The sequence below is a fragment of the Bombus vancouverensis genome, chromosome 11, assembly GCF_051014615.1.
Source record: "Bombus vancouverensis nearcticus chromosome 11, iyBomVanc1_principal, whole genome shotgun sequence".
Classification (NCBI taxonomy): domain Eukaryota; kingdom Metazoa; phylum Arthropoda; class Insecta; order Hymenoptera; family Apidae; genus Bombus; species Bombus vancouverensis.
In genome coordinates, this window is record NC_134921.1 from 7,523,095 (window position 1) to 7,547,877 (window position 24,783).

Below are 24,783 nucleotides of genomic sequence, written 5' to 3' on the forward strand. Positions count from 1 at the left end.
GTTGCGCTTTGTTCCATCGTGTTGTCCGAAGTCTTATGTATTGTTCCATTACGTGTCCAACGTGATATTCACCTATACTACTTCGCGCGGTTTCAATTTCCCCAAGACGACAATCTTCGTCATTGCCTGACAAATTAATCGTGAAGTATCTTATATGAGACTGAAAACACCTACCACAAGTCGAATAACATCGAATATAATACGGGGTTGTTCAGTGTGAATTTAGAATTTTTTTTATGACGATCCCCATAGCTGGAAAATAATGCACGTGCACGTGCACGAGTGCGTCGCCAATAAACCTCGAATTTCGGTGGTTTTATTTTGAAGCCATCCACTAACTAATTTCCCGAAACAAAGGACAAAACTTTCGAGTCTGTCAAACAGGACTGGAAAATTTATCTCTCATGACAATACCGGTGAAAGGGAATATTCGACGAACAGTAGTAACACAGAAAACACATATATATATGAAAAAAATTGTGCACTACCTATCAGAATGTATCTACGTTAACGCGATGTTACTCGATTAAAAATATGGAGATCGAGTTACGTTATATCATCGCGATCACTCGCTGCAAACAATTTGCGCAACATCGAAGAAAGCTGATGATTTCTTGCCAGGCGTAAAAGGAAGAACAAAGAACAGATTGTTACAGGAAACGATACAAAGAAACGGTATTATGAATTTCCCAGGTCGAAGATACGATCGAATTGATTTTTCCCCCTTGGTTCATACGATGTGATTCAAGACAGAGCGTCGGCTCTCAGAGCAAATAACCCTGAAAAACCCGATAGCTGGCGGCCAGGAAAAATAAACGACGTATCGGCAAGAAGAAGGCTGCGACCGTGCAAAATCTATTTATGTATAACCGATACTTCAACAAACGATTATGTGCATACAGATGCAGCAGTGAGCCAAGATGGAGCACGACTATTTCTCCAACGGGAAAGTACGAGACACTTCGACGCGTTGACGCTTAAAAGTGTTTGCGAATCCGATTTCGAAACGAAGTCTCGCTCGTTCGAACGCGCTCGCCAATATCAAAGGTCCGTTTCGAATGACACGTTGCGAGAGTAAACCCTCTCCCCATTTAGAGGGAGAAAAACATGGGCAGTGATTTTCGGTGGAAACGTTCGAAAACGCTTGAAACGATGCAAATTTGCTGTTTTCGTTCGGTTTAATAATGCATAAAGGAACGACAAACGAGTTTTCGGAATCGGTTTCGCGTAAACCATTCGAATATTTTATCAGTGATAAATCGACGATAAGTTAATTATGAAAAATGGTACATAGGGTTGAAATTACTTTCAGGTATTTCTATTATTTTTCGCTTTGAATCTTTCGATTAGGCTACTGATGAGTTTGCTTTGAGAGTGAAAGAGTACTAAAACGTAGCAATAATCTCTGGAAGCTTATATGCCTCATTTCACTCCGAAACTGGTGAAAATTAAAACTGGGAAAAGAGAATTCCATGATGTAGAAGATCAAGGGAAGAGGAGCAGTTCTCACAGAACACGAAGAATCAAGCGAAAAAGATGGTTCTTTTGCGAAATGTCGCGCTTTTCGCAGTCAACGTACGTTCCTGCAACAGTAAAACTTAATTACCCTGTTTCAGTAGGCCATACAGTGGTTTCTTACCGAATCGTTTGCGAACTTTTTCCAAATACCGGACGAAAAACATCTGAGAAACATTTGAGAAGCGAAGGATCAGAACCAAGATTAAACATTCGCTTTTCCTAAAGAACGAGAACAACCAGGAACAGAAAATGAATAAGACCACACACGTAATTGTCCAATTAGTGTGCAAATCCTATGTATTCGATTGGTCTTCTCAGCACCGAATTGATTTTTTATCTTGTGAGAAACATTCTTGAAAAACTTGAAAAATAGTTTTCTATTACCACGTTACTTCTTATCTGCAATTTACGTTTGCTCCAATGGAAAATAATTCTGATCTGTTCCATAATTGAAAAGTTAAAAAATGATTGATTTTACATTATTTTTTTACGCGGACATTATTCGTTACATCTAGTTAACACTTGTACAGTGACAAATTGAAATATGAGGCAGTATATCACCACGTACGAACACTTGAAGCACGTAACCGAACATCCGTCAAATGTGAATACGTTTTCGTCATGTATTCGTGAGCTTTTCTATGGACACACGTCACTATTCGCAAAATAGCGGCGAGCTTTCGTAAATCACACGCGAGTTTCCATCGTACGTTTGCACGAACACTGCAAATCATGCGTGAACTTTCGCCATATTTACACGAGCACTTCCCAGTCACGTGTGAACCTATACACTGTTTGCATAAGGTTTCATAGGGTCTACGTATGCTGGCGCAGATCACGCATAACTTTAGTTACATTTGCACGAGTTTTCATCATCCGCAAATTATACACAAGTTTCACATTTCACGTAATTCTTGAACTTTCATCGTATGTTAAATTACAACTGGGTTAAAATAAATGTGAAAACTTTCACTCTGCTTACAACAAACTTACGATTCATATCTCAACGTCGAATGTTTTCGAATGCGAGATTGAGAGTAATATAATTTCGAATACCCCGTGTGTCTCTGCCAACGATAAATTGCCAGAATATCGTATTTTTCGACTTCTATAAAATTGTTTAAATGGAAAACATATAAGCACATTTGCTGGATTTCAAAAGTGAATATGTATAGCACATTTTTCGATTAAAAGGAAAAATTGCGTTAATCTATATTTTACCCTAAGACATAATTGATAATTTAAATGCACGCTTGAAGTATGTCTATGAGAATATGTTTACAGAATTTCATTATATTTTCTGATTGAAATACTGTCTTTTAAGGATCTATAAATCATGGAATTTCAAACAAAGAAGTGAAATAAAAAGTCCAGTTTTCGATGAGTTAAGAAGCTTAGATATGTGTATGGCCATTTAAAAAACACAGTAATACGATGTGATATCCAATTGACCTACCTTCGGATTAAGAAAACTAACATTATCTTCTGACAAATCCAATAAAATTGTACGTACACTAGCTTTTGCGAAATCGAAATTGCAAAATGATCGACCGCAGTACAGTGAAAATTTGTCCAATTTTCTCTTAATTAAAATTCGAATAACTATCGAAATTTAACACCTAACTTCCATCAGGGAAGATCCAGTTTATCCCACAGAAGGATCTATATCGTTAATCAGAAGAGAGCCGTGTCTTTCCTGAAGAGAAAGGACGCAAGGAAAGCGAGAAGTGTTTACGAACAAAGACAGGGAATTGATTGAACAGCGACGCCATCGAGGAAGTCGCTAAACAAACCGGACCGTCAGATAGTGTCAGATCCGAACAAAGACACACGCCGGATGCGGCAAGTTAACCAGGACAACCTGTTCCCGATCCAGACGCAATTCGAAGCTGTTTGTAGGTGGCTTCGTTCAACTTCGCCACAGTAATCTCTCTGCAGCTTCTTCGGTCACGGATATTTTTGCTCGTTCCACAATTCGATTCGATCTATGTTTGGAAAATTAAACCTTCCAACATATTTTCGATTCGAAACCCCGAATTGCTGTATCAAAGTTATTATTGATGTTTATGAAAGGCTGGTTTTGTTAATTATTTCGTATATTGTTCCAGTTGTTGCGTATACACGAGCACAGATCAGGAAAGTTTTTCAACAAAATTCAATCGCCGCAAATGAAATACTGAAAAGTTTCTGCATGTTTGATTTAGGAAACACCATGGCTTAATAATTTTCAAGTTTCATAAAGCGAGTCGAGCATTCGCAATCAAATAAATTAAACATGCAACATCTCCCAGGCTGCGAAAATTAACATGGAAATGTTATTCCGCTGTTGCAAATTACCATTCGAATATTATTATTCGTATGAATTTATTCATCTGCACGGTTTCGATACAAAAATTCAACGACCCGCTAAAACGACAATATCATGATCCCAGAATACAAGAAGCTCGATCGATTTGATAGAACAAACAATATGCTCCGCTGATTGAAACAAGAAAGAAAAAGAGAATTAGAAAAGAATTGCCCTGATACGATTTTTCACTCGGTATCTGTTTTCGGGCGCTTGGAAAATACTTCATCGGCGGGCTTTTCGGTAAACTAACAAAGAATTAGTATCGCGGTGAAATCGGCTGACCCAGAAACGAAACGTTAATTCCAAATTTAATGGTATCAGATGCTCTCTGGCCGATGTTTACCGGCCATCTCAGTTATTTATTAGCCGCCATTATCTAGAAATTACTCGGTGTCTACGTCATCCCGAGCCTCCGGGACTAAATTGCAAACGGTTCCAGAAAGTAAACACGATATATGTATAAAGGGGAGTCTAGCGGCGCCAGGACAATTTCCTTCGTGTCCCTTCAATCACCAAGGCGTAGCTTAATAGCTGGCGCTGTTCGTGTACGTGCACCTATACAAGCCTTCGTCTATACGTATTCTATACGCCTTTTACCCTCACACATTCTCGTTATATGGTTCGTGCGTGTGTGTATATATCTAGCCACGTGGCACCGATACGAGTATGTAATGGTATATGAATCTATACGTGTGGCCTACGTTAGCGTGGGAGTGTTTGTATGTACGTCACGACGACACTGCGGCGAGACAAAATGAAATTTCAGTCGGACGATGAATGTCCGGCGTGGAGCTGCACAGCCCTGTTCCCGGGGGCCAGGCAAGAGCCAATTTGCATGGAGGATTTAATTGAAAAATGCGACAGCCTGGCCCGAGATTAAGCCCCGGAAAAGCGTGGAAAAATTTCAAACGCCCACTGCCCTGGTCTGGAGTCGCGATTCGGCAAAATTGAGCCGTTTTGCGTCTCGCTGAACTTATTAGCCGGAAAATTTGCCTTCGAATCTTCCGTCAAGGCGTCGAAGTTCTTAAATTTAAATTCCTAGATTTCCCAAGAATTTATCGGAACCTCTCGATTGGATATGAGAAAAATCTCTCTGTTTGTTCTTGTTCCTTTTTTCGCGGTTGATTAAAAGTGAATCACCCGCGGGTACGAGGATCTTCAAGATGGAAGTAAAGGGGCGGAAGTCGGGCACAAATACTTGATTCTACGTGGAGAAATAAAGCGTAGAATTTTCGTGGCATGAGCTATAGAATCCGAGCGATCCCTGGAATCCAGACACAGTCGGAAGAATTTAATATCAGTCGGGGTCGCTAAACATCCTACATATCGCAAGGAATATCAACCATCTCCTTAATCGATTAATGACCCCGGTATTCTGATCAACGCCCCAAGGGAACGTTCCGAAGTTTCACAATTTAACGTCACGCTGTATCCACGAAACGTAAGGAAGAACGAAGAATAAATCAGCTTACGTCTTCCTGAGATAATTAATCATTCTAATAATGAAAGTCAAAATCTCTCATCGTGTTTGCGAAATAAAAGGTAGCGTACTGCCAACTCACCAGGAGCCAGTTCACAAAGTGTTATCAATCCGCCGCGGATTTTTATCTCGATAATAAAACTTTGTCTTTTTCTTTCCCGACTATGGTTACGTGTACACCATCCGATAGAAAAGTTCGGGAACTGTACGTGCTGCAAGGTACATCGCAATAACGAACAACCAAACTTCTGGCTAGAACTTCTCATCTATAACGAAATAACGAAAACTCCTCGTTTCCATGGCGCATTTAAAGGATTAAAGTCGTTCCCCCACCATTGTGTTACAACAACGGAATCAGCCATATTTGAATATCAGGGAGCTACCTCTTCGATGAGAATTAATATTCACCCGTGAAGTCAAGCGGATAAAGAGGTAACGGAGATGCAGAGGCAAGAGATCGACTATTCTTTCCTGCTCCTTTTTCTAATTTCCACCAGCACTTCCGCGAATGAATTCGATTCACTGCGCAGATTCACCGATTCGTCTCTGCTCTCTGTGCAAAAGAGCCAAAGCATTTGCAAGTACGAGATAGTTCGAGGGACGCGGAGAAAAATTGTGCTTTTAAAGTAAACGAAAAATATCGTCCACTTGAGTTAGTGTTATGGAACACTGTCGTCGTCCATCCTGTTCATCTTTGTTTACTTCTTTTTCTACTCAACGTTTCTTTACCTTATTCCCAAGTTAACAGACGCTTCTTCCATCTTGCTTCACGCTGTAAATATCCTCGCTCTCGTAATCGCGTTATAACTGCACGATCTTTGAATGGGGTATTAATTAGCAAAGATATTATATCATAGTTCAGTGGAGTTCATAAATACTAATTAATTATTTAATTATTAAACTGTCTGGTAATAAAATGGAAGAACACTCGTAGACAGAGAATGAAAACACCTTTCCAAGTGACCTACATTTCCTTTGTATGAACCGACTCTTCTCTATTTATGCACCCCTAAGATGATATCTTAAACGCAAAGGGGAGTACTTCCAAGGGTTCCTTTTTTTTATCAGCGACAGTCAATTCGTCAAGAGTCTATCTCGCACGCGTGAATTCCAGCATACACACTTCTTACAAATGAAGTTGGTTCTTATCTGTCTGACAGAAAAGAAAATTAACCCTTGACTAATGTGTTAAGCACAATATATTTTCTTCTACGCTGTTTCCTGTTCTTTCTTCGATGTTATTATAACACGAGACCAGTTCTCAATCTTACTTTACTGTACTACTTAATACTTTATTTATTACTTAATTTATCAGCAATCTGATCCGCACTACTTCAATCGTGAGTTGAAAAATTCTCAAGACCTGGATGAAGGATTTACACGTCGACGAGACTCGTTGGATTTCTAAAAGTCTTCAAAGTTGCCAAAGATAAAAGAGACCAGCTCAAAATCGGGCGACAAGCGTCGAGAAAAAAGTCGAGCTCTTAATGCAAAAGGGAGATGATCTCGCGGCTGCTCGCTCAGTCGTGCCGACTGTGTCTCTCGATATTCAACCCTCGTTTTTCCTTGCAGTTCTCCATCCATCTATATCCCACTCTCGCGCTCCTTTCCTCTTCTTTAACACCGTCACTGTCGTCGCGTCTCTACAATAACAGAGATGAGTTTTTACGCGCTGACACTTTTCGCTCGCTTCCGTTGACAATTAGTTCTCGCTTCGAATGTTTGTTGGGAGTCGGCTGAAGCTCCTCCAATTGCAACATACGAAGAATTTGTTGGAAAAAATATAGACGAGATACTTGCAGATACACGACCGTTCTTACGTCTATCTTGGTGATTTTTTCTGGAATTTCTATTCTGTAATAATAATGCAGCATTTCTGCATTCTGCATAATAATGCAGGGTTAGAAAAATATTTTCAGGCATTCGAAATTTCTCTCAAAATTCACAAAATATATTGAAAAGAATGTAATTATAGTGAAATATTGAAAAGAAATTGGTTGAGGTAGGATATGATTCTTGACGAACAAAGAGAGCATTACGGAATCATTACGTGATTTATAGAGATTAGTGGTCTGCACTATCTTCTTTGCCCGACTTATGGTATTTTAGTATTTATATTCTTCAAATCGTACGAGGTTGATTATTATTGACAAAGTTTTTAGCGTGGTGCAAACAAACGAAAATGATCTATCGATCTACGTGCGTTTACGAGTTACAATACGCAACGATGATTGGAAAATACGCGGATGGTTTTGTACTTATGTCCGTCACCTGATGAGAAGTAATTAAAGAAATGAAATCTAAATATTTCGTTTCATTTCAACAATTCTTTTGTCATTTGAATCAACAGAAAATCGAAAAGGAGCTTGAAATTCGGCAAATTAAAAAAAAAACATTTGATTCAGATGAGACTTCTTGAACGTGGAAAATCTTTTGGTTTTGGTAGAAAGCTTTAACAGAGAAAGGGTTAAAAGGATCACAGTGAATCAAGGTGAGCGAAGGTGAACGACGAAAGAGATTGGCGCGAGGCTTGGCTTTATAAATTCTCGACGTGTTTTAATCCTTCTGTAAGCCGTCCAGTTGTGTCAGAGCTTTCGTTAAATTAAGGGATTTCCGTACAATTTCTAGCGTGCGCCCATGAAACCTTTATACGTATATGTATTCTCACGATACTCCGGCGTCTCGACAAGCCTACTTGTGTATATCGTGCGATATTCGAATCGATCGTCCATAAACGGATTTTCGGATAATAACGGATGATGCTCCTTAACGGTCCGAAGATGCTTTTAACCTAATTTCGCAAGAAATACTTTAGTTAAATCGTAATACCGAGCTGAGTAGTAATAATACTGCGACAAATGAATACTTAGCGTGGTTACTCGAAAATTCGATAACTGGGATTTTTTAGAAGAAATTTTTAAACGATTCCCGATAAAAAAAAAGGAAACCGTAAAAAGAATCGAGTCGACCAACAACTCTGTTAGCAATTTTGAAAAACTATTAGCCATGGATTTTTTCGCATGGCACAGAGAAAGAGGTAGCCCATGCTTTACCATGAAAACGTGGCTTTCATTTCTCGTTTGATGCTCGCCTCTTACGAGCGCCTGTGTTTCATCCAACGCAACGCGGATTTAATCCTCGGATTATTGATAACGAAGTTTGCCCAATTTATAAACGCGACATAGCGCGATTAAACGCGTCTGACAAAATGTTTGTCACGCGTGCCGGACAACAATTGATTTACCGCGAGGAAAAAACAGAAATATACGTCTATACGATGAGATACGAGATACGCCGATACGATGCCACTCAGCTTCCTCTTCTACAATAAAATCAATCGAAAATTCCGGCAACTCGAGCCAAATTCCCTCTCTTTCCCTTTTTCCGTCGATAGGTACGCGGAACGAACGGAATAACGTTTTCGCCGGAGAAATATCTGATCTCGTTCCTCGTCGATGCAACTCGTTTTTATCCTTTGAAATTCTAGACATTCTAAAACAGAGAACAACGAAAGGGTGAACCAACTAGAGAGGACCTTTCGTTCGGAAACAAAAATTCTCCTGGAATAGCTCGCGGTGTGCATTCCAAACACATATCTAATCCTCGTCGGTATCATAGCGACGTCTTAGCCTGGACAGAAAAAGACTAACCGGCGAACTTCAGCCAGATGAAAGTTTAAACGAGCGCGACCCAATTCCAGGGGCGTTCTTGCTGGCCGTTTCAACCCCTGTATACGAATAACAACGAGTTTCACCATTAAGCTCTCGACACCGGCTACAAACGATGATCGCCCGGAGGGTTGTTTCATCGCCAGTAAAAAAAAAACAACGCGAAAGACATGGCAATAGGATGAGAAACGGGAGGCGAGAAAGGGAAAAGTTGAACAAGTTCCAAAGAGCAAAGATGACACTTTCACGTTTAAAGACGATTTCCAAAGACCTGGCTCTAGTGCGTATCCGATCTTTGGCAACAATCTTAGATAACTAGAACATCGAGCGACTACTCCAACGAACGAACGAGTAAAAGTCGAATGTTACAATCGAAAAAGATGATACAGCGAACATAGATAAATACCATCGAGTGCTCCTCCAATTCTCATTCTTTGTTCTTCTACCTCCAGAAAATTAAATCATTGTGTTGGGTGATTGCTCCGTACTGAAGGATGGGAGTATGTGCCGCTGATGAAAGAGATATAGTGATATCATAAATTTAGTTAGGTGAGCTAAAACCATATACGAAAGAAGATTAATAAAAAGTGTAGTTGATCAGCTTGGCTTCTGACAGGCTAATATATTTCAGCGTATGGTAGAACGAACAGATATTATAACAATGTTGTAGAACCAATTAGTTCGTTCTAAAATAGTACAACGCATCGCTCATCTGGACAGCGTACAAGTGAAGTTCAGAAGTTTGACGTCGGACGATTTTATCGTACAAACATGAAACAAGCGTGATTATTCATTTACAACCCGCTACTTTACGTCGAGCAACGAGAGTAAAGCTTAGGATAAGACGCCTGGCTAAGGTTTTTCAAAACGTAGGCAGAAAGAAAAAGGGAAGAGGCCGGCTAAACAGCGGAAGCAAAGGAAAAGAAAGAAATGATGGAGGTACTTCGCATTCCCAAGCGTGGCTCTCCAGGGTAAAAGGAGGTAAACACACGCTCTTGTGCTTAGTAGAGCAAAAGCTGCAGTCTGCTGTACGATCCTAATACTTCTACAAGCTGTGCGTAGTGAGGGATAAACGGAAAGCCCGCGTAAACTCTTGCGCTCTTCTCTTTTGTTTTTCTCGGATTTTCTGGTTTCCTTTCGTCCTTCTGGATTTACTCCTGCGAATTTGATCGTTTCCCTCGATATTCATCTTCCTATCTCTTCGAACAGTTTGTCATCCCTTTGATTAGACTTTTATTTCGCCTCTTCACCACCATCAACTCTCATCGTCGATCGTGTGGCGTACTAATTCAATCTATCCTTTACAAAATACGCGTTTATCCTCCAATTTAGCGACTGTCTTTCTTCATCTCTGGCTTTTCTGTTTCAAATATAAGCAACGAGTTCGAGCGAAATTACATTCTTTTCCTAGCCTCGTAATACCTTTATCGCTCGCCCGTTTTCACTCCCCTTTTCTTTTATCCTTTTTACTCTAGTCAGCAGTTGAAACACCACCATCGTTGGAATGGATCACGGGCCAAAAAGGATCAAAGGATCACCGACGTACAGACTGGTTTCTCGTATTTTCTAGAGGTTTCGCACGGAATAAGAAAGCTAGGAATTTCGAGAAGTGCGGTTCCTACGGGAACGTATGTAGCTACGTGCCACTAAGCTCGAAGAGTAATTTCTTTCGGCCGAATGTTGATTGCACCATTCCACTTCGCCGTTCGCTAACGCTAAATGTACTCGCAAAGCTGGCCTTTTTAGGAGACCCCCTTTTCCTTCTTGTTAGCCACCCTCCTTGGCCCCACTCCTTCGGCCACTGTGGTTTAATTACGACGCTTTAATTACGCCACGACCGTGAACTCGAATCTCCATTTGTGGTCGGACGGTGTAAAATTGGTATCTCTTCCTGATATACCCGGACGAGGATGCTCAGCCCAATCCACCAAGTGGATGTAAACTAATGCAAAGAAGAAGCTTTCGAGGGAAACGTAACAAGACGGCGAGCATCGCGGCAGCTCTGCCAGCAGAACGGTTCGTTTGATGTTCTAATTGCCACGTTGCGAATTTTTCTTAAGTTTGATAATTGGCTGGCGTGATTTTTCTTTGAATGTGATAAAGTGAAGAAAATTGTGCACGGGAGAGAGAGAGGGGGGGGGGGTGCCTTAAACCGGTCGACGTTCTTATACGCGAACAACCCGAAACGAGGTGAAGCACCATTAAAATGGACTATTTTGTGTCCAAACGACGAGTTCTTCGCTTCGAAGAGAATGAAAGCCTCGTTTAAGTGTAACTTGACTAATATTGCTTTAGAAATAATTACTGCGGAATATAACGATTTTTTAATAGAAACGTAATAATTGCCATTGGAGAATTCAAAATTATAAATGAAAGTGTCAAAATCCTCGTTACTTTGCAATCGTATAAAATAGTAAAGATAATAATTGGGAACGATATTAATTGGGAAAACAGCGACAAACGATGAAATTTAAAGGAGAAACGAGAGAGAAAGGGAATTAAATTGATCGGCCGAAATAGAGATTTTAGACTGTTTGAGAGACGACATACGTATCTTTGAGCGGAATTCATCTATACACGCGCGTCTGGCATTCATCGCGTGTCGCTTTTCTTATCCGTAATAACATCGCTGGAGAAAAGACACTTTGCTTTCCAACATTCAATTTCATCTGGTGCTCACACAGCCAGTGCTTCGTCGCCAATTACCATGAACTTCACCATCCAGAGTTTCATATCATCTTTTCTCCCACCAATTTCACCCTTTTACAACGACACCTTCGCGCTAACCTCCTTTTCCCAACGCGAAATAATATTTTCATAGGGGTGATGCAAAACGAAATACGACTAGTTCGATAAAACGAAGGTAAAAACTCCCTTTCGTTCGAGCGTACGATATTATCATCGATTCCGCTGACTTCTCGATCTCCCGACCATGGAAGGTAAATGAACCGATAACGAATAACCGGTAATTACGTATAGTAATTGAAGCGACCGAAGAGCATCAATTAATTTGACCCCTTGCTTGCTTTCTAGAGCGATGTTAAACGAGGGTGCTCCAACGCTTGCTCGATGCTAATGAGTTATTCGAAACGACCGGTGTGAACGCACATGGTAACGAGGGTTTGTGTTCTTCCTCTATTACTGTCTATAAGAGTTTTCGAAATTTCCTTGTTGCGGAAGCTCACGATTTTTGTAACCAAAGTCTAATGGAGCTTAATTATTTTGCTTCTCTGACGGTGCGCTCAGATAATCAATAATATTATCAATATTTCAAGCTTCTCAACACCATTGTATAATATCGACGATATTGTATTGACAATACATAATAACCCTTTCAGTTGAGAAGCTTGAAAAAATGACAATGAATATTGATAATCGGAAAGCATCCTAAAATGGGGGAGTCGACTCTGGCCATCGAATTTGTATGTCCTAATAGGAAACACTTTCGGTGTTTTAAGAAAAACTTTATCCCAAAGCTTAATTTAAAATTCAAATATAAGAAATTCCTTTAACGATAAGAAAACACGATTGAAAAAAAGATAAAAGCAGTCACGAGGGACGTAGCAGGATTACAGAAAGGGATGAAACATAAAATATAAATGTTCGTAAGACAAAAATTTCATCGAAAGAATTCTATATATTATATACAAAAAAGACTCGGAAATGAAATATAATGATTATCTACGATTACTCGGTTACTAAAAATTCCTTCAATACCAAACTGTTATAAAATGTGATCTAAAAATTCTATCAGTCTCTATCGATGCATTTCGTATCTTGCAACATTTAACAAGGTCCAAAAGTGGTCACACGCATCAAGGTAACATCGAAATGCTTTTTAAACCGAGTAATCCAACGACCAGCAATTACGACCGGCAAATTCGTGCACCCACCGCGACAAGTATTAAATCACAATACCGAGAGATATCCCGTAAGTTGGATTAGCGGCGACTATGGCCAGGCTTACGGAAAAACGTGTACGGAACGGATTATGTCTTGCGGAAATGAAGCTTCGGTCGACGTACCGTCGCGTCGTCTCGTCACTCTATTCGTATAATGAAACCGCACAAAGATAATCTGCGGCCCGTTTAAACCATTAACGAAAACACGTTGCTTATTCTGACAGGAGATACATTTGGCGGCCAATATACACATTAAACGCAATAAATTACGTAATGCAATTTCAAACGAAACCAGATAGCCGTGGGGGGCAAACGAAAACATTTCCAGATCCGCGTTCCGTATTATTGTAATCTATGGTTACTCGCCAGCACGTTTCAACTTTTATCTAATAGCGTTCAACTGCGCCCTTTCTCGAATATATACTGAAATTAATTAAACTCGTATCGCATGAAACGAATAACGATACTGGAGTCCCTTCCGATGAATAATATAAGTTTCGAATTTGTTTCTACGAGCACGAAGAGGATAGTTTCCTTTCTTTGTAGTTCTTCGAAAAGTTGCCGCGGTTTCTTCGGTGCACGTGCACTCTCGATGTTTCGTATAGCTGTCCTTTCTAGGCGAGTTAAACGTCCGAGAAGAAACTCAACGCTAAATGAGTACGTGTTTACGCGAAATTCATGTTTCTATGAATATAACGAATGCAAGATTATAAATACGCATTGTTGCTTCATTATTTATACGGAATTCCGTATAAGCTTGTCGAAAGGCAAATAGTTTTTATAATTGGAATTTATATAACAGAAATCCACTCATTCTTTTTATTTATGATTTTTCGTTAAAAATTCTCATCCGGACTAGTGAATTCAGCCAATGAAATTTCTTCGGACAACAACTAAAATTTTACGCAAATAAACGAAATTCTACTCTACTCTGTTTTGAATATTTATATATTTTTCTAGATTACATGTATCAACACGTTCTATATTACGTTCTACAACTTTGAATTTCTTCTAAATGCATAAATATCCTCAGTCTCCTCATCGCCGTATCTATAGGAAAATCGAAATACGAAAAATTCTTTTTCCGGTAAATTACCCAAATTTTCCTAGTCGTAAAAGGGTTTGAAACCTAAGAGCAGGATCCAGAACGAGAACAAATTCGTTCAAAGACAATTCGGAAGTAGGAGGAAGTTCCTAGATTCCCGAATTCGTCGTAGGATTACGGAATTTACGATCACGACAGATGAACCCATGCGCGTTTTCCAGGCTCAGAGGGCGGAGAAGGGCCGTGTTGGATTCAAATTGCGCTCGCGTCCGACTTATTTGCAAAACGTTAGCGCGCTAGAAAGCTAGGTAAACGACGTCACCTGGTGCGCGTACGTCGCGGCGTCACTGCGTCCTGATTGCGAGCGCACGCGTCAAATAGGGCGGAAAGAGGCTTCGCTGTTGCTTCACGAGCAATTTCATTTCCACCCGTGGAAAATTTATGCAAATCATCCCTCGCCACGGCAACCCGTGGCGAAAGAGCCAAGGCTCCAAGCATAACGAATTCGCAGGATTATCCGATTTCCCTGGGACAAGAAGCTGCTAACACGCTCGACGCGAGATCTCTCGCGTGGCCTGGAATCGAGAAAAGTGGCCGGCTCGTCTGCGCCTAATGCGAGAGCTAGGATACTGCGCTGATTTAAATAGATGAGATTGAATATGATAGACTGAATATGATAGATGAAATGCTCAATTTTTAACATTTTCGCTGGCGAATATTTGTTAATTCGATGAATTCTGACGTAACGTAAGCTGCGAGGATCTGTCAAGAGGTGGAGGATCGAGCAAAAATATCTGGGAACGAACCTTCTGCCGCCAAGTGAAAGATGAATCTGGACAAGCAGCACCCTACGGATTGAGATGAATTACGTTCGTATTGAGAACAAAATAGAGGTTGACTAAATGCTGGGTTTCAAGGACCTTATGGAGTGTGACTTCCCTACTTTGTTGTCGAAGCATGATTAATCGTAGAGAAACTCGCAACATGAAGAACGTTACACTATCGTGTAATAGAAAATTATGACCTCGTCTTTCGAAGTTTCAAAAAGAAAATAAGTATAAAATATTCTTTCTCAATATGCATGGAAAAAGATTTATGAAATAGAACATCAAACAGCCTGAAGAAAATTCGATTTGAAAAGAGCTTCATATTTTTTTAAAGAGAAGTTATCCAATTAGCATCTCGAATTTTTATTGAAAAAGCCCGAGTTATAAAAGTTGTTCGACCTTCCGTCGACTTTCCACTCCTGCGACGAAATAATTCGTCCCGAGAGGAGAAGAGCGATTGAATATTTATAAGTGGCTATTTTTTTTAATTACTTAATTGTCCGACGACTCGTCGGCTCATAAATTTTTATATACAGCCCATTCAGATCACCCATATCTTTTATTTAGGTCGTATTTAAAGCAAACCGTCGAGCGGACTGTGGTCGAAGATCACGATCATATCGTGACGTAAGCAGTATGTTTGCTTCTGACAGGTATGGAAATACAGGCGCTGGCCTGCAAATTGCTTCTTCCACTTTAAACCGGCCGTTTTCCGCTTGATGCTGGTGACGTCCGACCGTCTGGTGCGGTTGCTGAATGCTACCTACCCTTCGACCCTTCGATTTTTAACCACCCTTTAAGGAACGATCATTTAACCGTTCTACGGCTAAAAGTTTCAGTCAATTTCGTTAAGGGATAAAAATACTTGAAGAATTCGTTTAAAAAAAAATTCAACGTTAAAGAGCTAGCGTCATTAAACCTCCCAAGAGCGTCGATTCAATTTTCCAACTATCGGCTTATAGCGTTCGTAAGAAATAAAATTTAAGCTGAAACGATCATTCGCTCTTAAAAAAAAAAGAAAAGAAAAAGAAGAAATATTACATGTATCCAACCCAGAAGTAAGAAAGATGGGAGAAATGCGAGAGATACATACCAGTCGGAATAAATAAATAAGTAAATAGATAAATAAATAAATAAGCAAGTAGAAGGAACGTTTATCTTGAAGGATCGTGACATTAAAACGGATGTTCCTTGATGGAAACTTTGGGAGGATGAGAGTATAGATGTTCTCTCGCCTTAAGAGCAAATTTCTCCGGAGGAAATGTAACGTTGAAAAATCTCGAAATAAGTCAAACTATCACTCATGAATTTTATTTCCCACGCGCCAAATGGTCACGGCGTCACTCTTTCCCCCACCTCTCTCTCTCTCTCTCTCTCTCTATCTATCTATCTGTCTCTCTCTCTTACACACACTTATATTCCTTTTCCTGGGCCAGGAGAATCGCATTTGCATAACATAAATGTACGCTTCCGAGGGAAAGAGAGGTAGAGCAGGAAGCATAGAGGGGATCGTCAAGAGGGGTCGGACAAACAGACAAACGGACAGCAAGCGAGGCTTTCTGCACGGTAAATCTTTGGATACGACTCTCGTCTCGGTGGTACTTTGCATTCGTTTCTTATTCCATGGCTCTTTTTACAACTGTCGCATACTTTCGGCCTCGCGAACACTCGAATCTCATTCGAACTTCAATCGGTTTTATACCATCGTCTTGACAAATTATTTTTCACTCTCTTGGCCATCCATTGACTTTTGGTCAAGTCGAAAGTATTGGACCTAGTATCCTTTCGCAGCATCCGTCTCTTTCTCTGTGCACAGCGTCCGCTTCCTGACACTTTATGGTATCGAAAGTGGAAAATACGATGAAAACAATTTTCTTGCTGTCGGGTAAGCTCTTAATGCTAGTTTGTGACCTACGCGGCGTCCCAAACTAGGTGATGCAATTTATGTACCGAAATAAGGGTAGAAAAGTGTTCAATTTTCCAAGACATTGGATATTAAATTTTTTTTTAATTATAAACGATGAATATAGCGATGATTTTATATTATATAAAATTGTATTTTAATGGAATTGACGTAACGTGGCCGAACAAAGCTGAACAAACTAAACGAAATATTTTTAACGTAATCCAGCACGCAACACACCCGAAATTTTTCAACGAAAATGGCTCCCCAATAAAATATCTTGTTGGTTACCCACTCGTATAAAACACGCTAAATTTGTATCATCTGTTTTGCGCAGTATTATTTCACCGGGAATAAAAATGGTTATAATTTTTGGTAACAAGGCGAAATATTCGCCGCAACGATAGCATCGAGCGAAATCTGCCGCTCGATCTGCCAACATCGATCGTTAACCAACGTCTCTAACACGTTCCCTCTGTGAATTTATCATCATTGATTTTTCGAGTAATGGTTTCCACCGATGATATTAATAACCTACTAGCAGCTACGCGAGAAATTCGCTGTAGAAACAAAGGGAGAAAAAATGATGACAAGTTAAGCGGTCGGAAAATCGTAGTAGTAAGCTTTCTAAATGGTCTTCAAGTTGAAATTATCTACCGGATTCTCTGGCTGTACTTAAAAAATCTACTTTTCAAAAAGAAAGAAAGGAAACGAGAGAGAAAGAAAGAAGATAGCAAAAGAGTGCTTAAAATTTTTCAGAAAATTATTCCGGATCTATATCTTAAATGGAAAAAAGTTTTTAAAATTCTATGCACGTACAAACGTGAATACCTTTATCGTTTATTTCTATTACACAAAACAGGAATGTTAAAAAATTATCCAGGATCATGAACGATCGCGTAGGAAAACGTGACGTAATTTGCAAAAAGAAAGAAAGAACATTAGATCCCGCCTGTACGTTCCAGTAAGACGTTGTTGGCTGAATTTTAATTCTCGTAATTTGTCATTAATATTCGCATCGTGGTAACTACCGTCTTAATAGGTATTTATTTTATTTATCTTTAAAAAGCACGATGGAATGAGAAAAAAGAGCGATATGGTTGGTAACGGTAAAAATAATCCCGACAAAAGAGAGAAAGAGAAAAAGAGAGAGAACGAAGTCGTGGCCAGTCACTTTGTAACGTACCGTGCTAGGTATTTAAAAAATTCAATTTTCCGCAATAAGAAGTTATGCGCCGTATCAGGGTGCGTTCGTTATGGAAAGTGTATTCATTTTCCACGCGGGAACTCTCCCTTCCATGTTATAATAAAAGGCTGCACAGAAAGCCATGTGCGTGTGTTCATTAAAATTCAAACGTGTAGTAACAAGGTATCCTAATTAAATAAAACAGAACGTAGCAAAAGACATTTATTTATTCACGCTTCGATCACGAAGAAACCTTGGCTAATTAAATAGGAAATTTATACTTAAAGTATGGCGTGTAAAAAGGACGCAAAAGAAAGCCTTATGATGGTGATTTAATAAAAGTATCAAGAGCTAAATAATATTCTCTACAGTAATTTTACGAGACTGCAATAATCAAAGGTCTTTTATCGATATACGTTTTTCGATATCATTTTCCGTCGAATCTTCGATGTACGCTATTGAAAATGTTTAGAATCATTATATGAGCTAAAAGAATTAAAACAAATTAAATAAATTTATAGAAAAGTAAGTTCAGAAATTTACTATTTTGAAGAAGACTTTGGTAAAAAAAAACTATATCAAAGTAAAAGATACTAGTATTGATGCTTTTAGTATTAATTTCATCGTATTACTAATAAAATTAGCGCACGGCTCGATAAAGATACGATTGAGAAAGTAATTCCAAATCTTTTGCCAGCAATGAATTTATCGTGTTCGGCTACACTCCATTTGAGCTCGAAGGTCTTCCACTTACATCATTACATTCACCCAACCTCCCTGAAATCTATCGCTATTTTGGTTCAGACATGTTCATTTACAGCCTCCTTCGTCAAACAGCCCCGACCTTAATGCCGATTGATCACCACTTCTTGTTCACCACGTCACGCTTCCTCTGTCGGGCGCAAACTTCGAAAAGTTCAAGGTACATAGATCCCGTAGACCGTAAGGCAGGAGAGATAGTTGAACGCGGTATAACTCAGGAACAATTTCCACCAGGCGACAACCAAGCTGAACTCCACTTTTCGATTCGACCCTCGTACCGACCGTTCATTAGATCCTTCGTACACGTTTTGGGAGGGGGTCTCGAGTTACGTAAAACACGGAAACTCTTTTTGCGAACTACTTCCAAGGCTGACCATAAAAACAAGGCCGCAGTGTATTTAACCAAAGTTCATTAGCGCTATTACGACAATTACGTGGTACGAACCTATTACCAACGATTAAATCCCAATCTTCGATTTGTATACGAAACTTGCAATCAAAGGAAACGACCAAGTACTAATTTGAACCATACAGAAAATGATTATTTTGCGCGAATTCGATTTCCGAATGGGAATATCTTCGGGAATGAAGTAAACGATTATACTTGTTAGGGAAAGGTAACTCAATTTTTCTGTTCCATGATTCTCGTTTATATAAAAGTAATATAACTTCCTCCTAACGTCCTTTATTCCCAGACATCTTTACGGCCTGAGGTCAGCCAGTTATAGTGCTTCAACCCTTATGAAGAAATCGTCGTTGCAGAAATTTTTATACCCTCGGTAACAGCCTTCTTCTATCATCGTCTCGAGTGTACTTTCGCGTCGAATATAAACGGACAATAAAAATTGCCCGTGAAAAAAGGTGGTCCGCTGCACGACTTGAATATTTTTGCCTAGGTGAATCATTCCAAAAATCAAACGAAACGCTGATAGATCGTCGATCGAATCGGCAGAAATATAAATATACGCTGGGACAATGATGGTAGATTAGAATAGCATTTCACGATGAATAGTAAATATACTCATGGTGAAACGATTATTGGCAACGGGAAAATTTACATGGGCAAACCGTTAGTTTCGAGTGGATGAACATCACCAGTCAGAATGACGCCGCCACTGTTCTCCGTTATACATCCAGTTATAAACGAGCTATACGACCTGGAATTAATACGGCCGCAAATTTGTATAAGTTAGAACGATATCGCGGATGACTTTACGTTTAGAAATATAATTGATGATAAAGCTAAGAACGTTGCTCACTGCAGTATTCAAATACTTGTAGGTATCGAAGGTAGGTTGTAAAGAAATATTCTGACATTTTGTTAGCAATGTGATTAGACTCGACTATCATGATAATCTGAAGAAATATATAGGAATCATGAGATACTTAACATATTTATATCTCGCAGAGATTACTAAATTACTGAGACAGTCAAATATCTATTATATTAATATTAATAAATATCTAATATATTATTAAATATTCAGTGGAACTATCTTTAACGTGTATTGTACGCCCGAGATGACTATTTTATTTTATAAAATAATTTCCAATTTCACTTTATATAATTTTATATGATAAAGTTTCCCACTAAAATCATGACAATAGCGTTTCGTTACGATACTACCGAAGTTTCAAAATGGTTTACTTGGAATATACACGTAAAAGGTTTCTTTGATAAGCGTTCCAAAAACTTTCGCGACCCACCGTAAGATCTAATAACGAGACAACGGAATAAAACGTAATTAAATTAGAAGATATTATAACAGACGCTAAAGATACTTCGTGTTTGAAATAGAGAATCGTTCTACTGGGTCTAACCAGAGGAACGGAGTTTCTCCGTTACATTTGACCCAGCTAGAAATCGTTCATTAGTTGAGGTTACACGTGGTGGTGAAGTTACAGAAATTACAATGACTTTTATGGCTTGATGCCGACCAAAATTTCGCCCATCAATTCGAAACGTTTCCGGCCGTCTGTTTCGCTAACACAGCATAGTTTTGCCGTTGCGAAATAGACGGGGGCACGAGACTGTAAAGAGTCCAGCAATGTAGCACAATAGAGGGAATTATACCCTGGTTCGAGTCATAAAATAGATTACAAACAGTTTGCAGAAATGTTTTAGAAGATTGTTACGGTAACGATTATAGCATAATGTAACTTAATGTTTTTTATTGTTACGAAATGGTTGAATTATTACCGAATAAAGATAATCCTATAAATAGCGAATAGGGAAAAATATTATATTTCCAAGAGAGAACAAGGTGATTTAATTTTATATGTACGTGCAATTTAATGAATGGATTACGTATAGGAATTGAGTATTGATCACATTGTATATATTGACAGAAACGAGGGAAACAGAGAGAGAGAACAAGCACAGCTTCGGTTCTTGCCTACACAAGCAAAACAAACAGATTTTTTTTTGAAGCGAAAGTCCTTTCTAGGAAATCCTCGAACCTTGTATACACATTTCAGTTAGGAATACCGTTTAATCTTCCTTTTATAATTAATTCATATTTACATGCCGTTTAATCTTTCTTTTATGAATAATTTAATTCGTATTTTACAGATAAATAGTTTTGTTTATTACCATGGCGAATGAACAATATTTTGTTGTAATTAATTACATATTCAAATTGATAAACGTTTATATATAGTTTAAAAACATATTTCCAGTGAGTCACAAAAAAATCTTTCAGCTACTAAAAATAAGCTCTCTTTACGTTGTGCTATCGTCAATATGTAAAGCAGTAAGAATCTATACGCTTAAAATATAAGAAAATTATGAAGTATAAAACAAAATCTATGATACGCAATTCATTCATTCTTAACGTGTCGCTGCGGATAAGCCATGGCGCGTCCTTGGTTACATCTCGAGAATCGGGTATCGATTGCTTCTCTCGCACGCCGATGAAAAACGAGGGAAAGAAAAGAAAACACACTAGAGCTCGTGCTCCCAGTTCCGACAAACAAACATGTTGCCCCTAACTTTCAACCCCCTTTCTACACGCTGGCAAAGCTTGTACGACAATTCTCTTTAATTCCAAAGCGAAGCACGACGTCAAAACAGTAATTCTACTCGATCTCGAATTCACGGAACTTTCACTATACCGTATCTCTAACGTATCCTCGAATTCGTAAATCTTGCGCTGATCTATGTCACTGCTGTGACATTGGAAAAAAGTGACGCAGAAAATATCGAACGCTCGCAAAGAAACTAAAAAAGTGATTGCTCGACTTACCGACTCGCAGTCCTTGAGAAGAGAAAAATTCGCAGGTAGTGGTGCTACGACTGGAGGTGGTTGGCGGCTACAGGTCGGCGCACCACTAGTCAGGGATCAGCTGATCGATGAATGACAAATCTGATGACTCTACACTCGGTACGGGAAGCGGGCGATTCACCACCGAACACAAAACCCTCACCGAACGAAGATGCGCGGACGACTGACTGCCGCTGCCGTCACGGTGGGGTGTAGCTGTGCGCTGATTCTCCACGGCTTCCCCACTTTCAACCCCATTCTCAATCCCTCCTTGTCGCGCCACTCGACGGCAAGCTCTTTCCTTCCGCCCCTTCCCCAACTCTCTCTTTCTCTTTCTCCTTTCCTCGTGCTACCTATCCCCCATCGGCCTTCCTCTGTTTTCCTTCACCCTTTTGCACCCGTCTTTCATCCTCATTCTTCCTCTTGTTCATCACGTTGCCGTCTTCTTACCGTCCTCTTCCGACATTTCTTCGTTACTTGGCACTTTTTCCAGCGACCCCTTTCTATCTCTCTTCCTTTTGCGTTTGTTAACCGTGTTCGTTAATTTATCTTTGTTCGTATTTCTCTGCTGCTCTTTCTTCTTTCTTGTCTTCCTTGCCTTCTTTTAACTGCAGTTCGAACTTCCTTTGACCATTGACCTTTGCACATCAGCTTCTTCAAACGATCCTTTTGTTACTCTATTTGTTTCTCGATTCTTTGTGTCATTTTATCCTCCCCAGAAAACCAATTTCCCCTACAGGTTTTTTTGGTTACAGACTTCTCTCCCCGAGCCCTCTAACTCCTCCCATATTCCTAATACATCTTCTTATTCACGTTTATTATTCCTCTTCCGTATTTCTTCAAGAATTCCACTTCCTTTCCATTCTTCCTTCCGTCTTGTAGCGTCGTTGCAATCTTTTCCATTCCTACTTTTCTTACCGATCTCCTCCATCCAACCAAATGCCAGCCTTGTCCCACCAAACAGGATCGCCTCTCTCTACTCTCTTTAAGCTACCCCTCGTCTTTGTTTCCCCGACACGTTTCCCATCTCTCTTCCACTTTCCACCCCCGATACGACTCCCGCTGGTTTCCTCCTTTTCTCACCCAACCAACGTTCTATCCCATTTTCTCCGCCTTCCTTGTTCAACGCCGACAAAGACGCAGGTACCAACCCGTTCGTCGACGAAGTTTGACTGTACGAACGAAACGAAGACGGAAAAACACGAAAGAAGACGTTGGAACGAGTATAATCGAGCTACGGATAAAGCGAAAGCGTGAAGGATAGAAAAAGCGGCGTGCAAATAAACCAGCGGTGGAAAGAAGACAGAGGACGCGCCCGAGGGTGGAAGAACACCGGCGATTTATTGGATCCAAGAGACCAACGATCACCTATATGCCCAGAGAAAAGTTCGGTAGAATTCAAGACGAGATACTTCGGTCGTTGGCTGTCTTGGTAAAAAGAAGAGCGCAAGAGAGTGAAAAAAGAGTCGGAAGTGTGAGCCCTACGGTAAAAGGAAAAAGCACAATGAAAGATCAACTCCTCCGGTTTGCCGAGGCTGATTCGAACTCGTTTTCGAGGGATCGATGTCACTCTTGAGTCGCTTCTTCTGTCGGGAAAAGCATCTTTGAAGATCGTTGGTAGAAGTTTGATTAGCCTATTGCAGACGTTTATGTATTTGTAAGCAAATTTTAAATCCAAAAACGTAGAATGTATTTTACAAATATATACAATACAAAAATATATAAAATATCTAAAATATAACACGTGGTACAATATTTAGCGAGCGAAGAAAATTTCTACTTGAGTTCCATTTCTTTAGCTGTCTTTATAGAAATATATATTCGGATTTAGTTTATTGACGAGCATGTCGACTTCTGTTTCTTGCAAGCGAGTCAGTTTTCTCAAGCACCGAAGCCATCGACAGCGCGTAGACAAAAGACTGCGACGAAGTCAGGCCATAAACAGTAGACAGGCGACGTTGGTTTCGGGGTTTTCAGTTATTGGGTAACACAGCTAGCGTGCGGATCTGGACCAGCTCAAATTGTATTCTTACTAATTACACTTCTATTTAAATATATTTTCTGCCTTACAATTACCCACGTGTTTTCTCTGTTTACACATCGAATAACCTCCACAATTATAATATTATAGACTAATTTCTTTACAGAAATTGATTTATTATAGAGAGCTGATACAAACCAGCATCGTTACTTTTCTGTATCTTTTCATTCGTAAAGTTCGTCAGTGTAGTTCTTGAACAGTTTATTTATTATATCAGATTCAAACCTGCTATACGAAAATACAGTCGTCGGAAGTGGAACTATCGCACAAACCAGAGAAAGGAATGCAGAAGAAAATGTCCAAGGAATACAGAATTTCCTTCACGATTTCTCTGGTATTTCAAGTATCCAATACTTACATGACGCTTAAAGATGTAATCTCCGAAACTAGTATATAAAATCACAATACAATGCTGCGGGAAAATAAAAAATCGTCAGACAAACCACGGGAACAAATATAAGAGTAATATTATATCCACATCTTCGTTATACCAAAAGATAATCGAATCAAGCTGAAATCTGCTATATGGAATAACAATACGATTCTCAAACATAATACTGTCACACAAATCACGATACCACGATGTGTTTTAAAGGCGCTGTTAGATCAAACATCCGATCATCTGAAATCGACAGCTTTCTCTAAGGATTCGATACGTCGCGCGTTTACCTGGCAGTGAAGCAGCCTCTGGAACGCAACTGCCTCTCGCAGCAGCTTTCAATTTGCCCAGGAAATAATTTACGCTTTCCGGTGTGCCGGTTCCACGGAGAAATTTATCGCGAATATGCATGCGCCATTTATGAATATGAATGTGGACTAAATTATTATGCGTTGCGAC

The 24,783-nt window shown here is 39.6% G+C and overlaps 1 protein-coding gene across 2 annotated transcripts in view; it reads right to left on the minus strand.

Moving 5' to 3' along the window:
• Positions 1-23,393, minus strand: part of LOC117153179 (uncharacterized) — a 140,188-nt gene extending 116,795 nt beyond the window's left edge. For both annotated transcript variants that reach the window (XM_033326948.2, XM_076622694.1), the window contains exon 1: positions 21,887-23,393. The gene's annotated coding sequence lies outside the window, so the exon portion shown is untranslated. The remainder of the gene's footprint in view (positions 1-21,886) is intronic.
• Between the last annotated feature and the right edge of the window lie 1,390 nt (positions 23,394-24,783).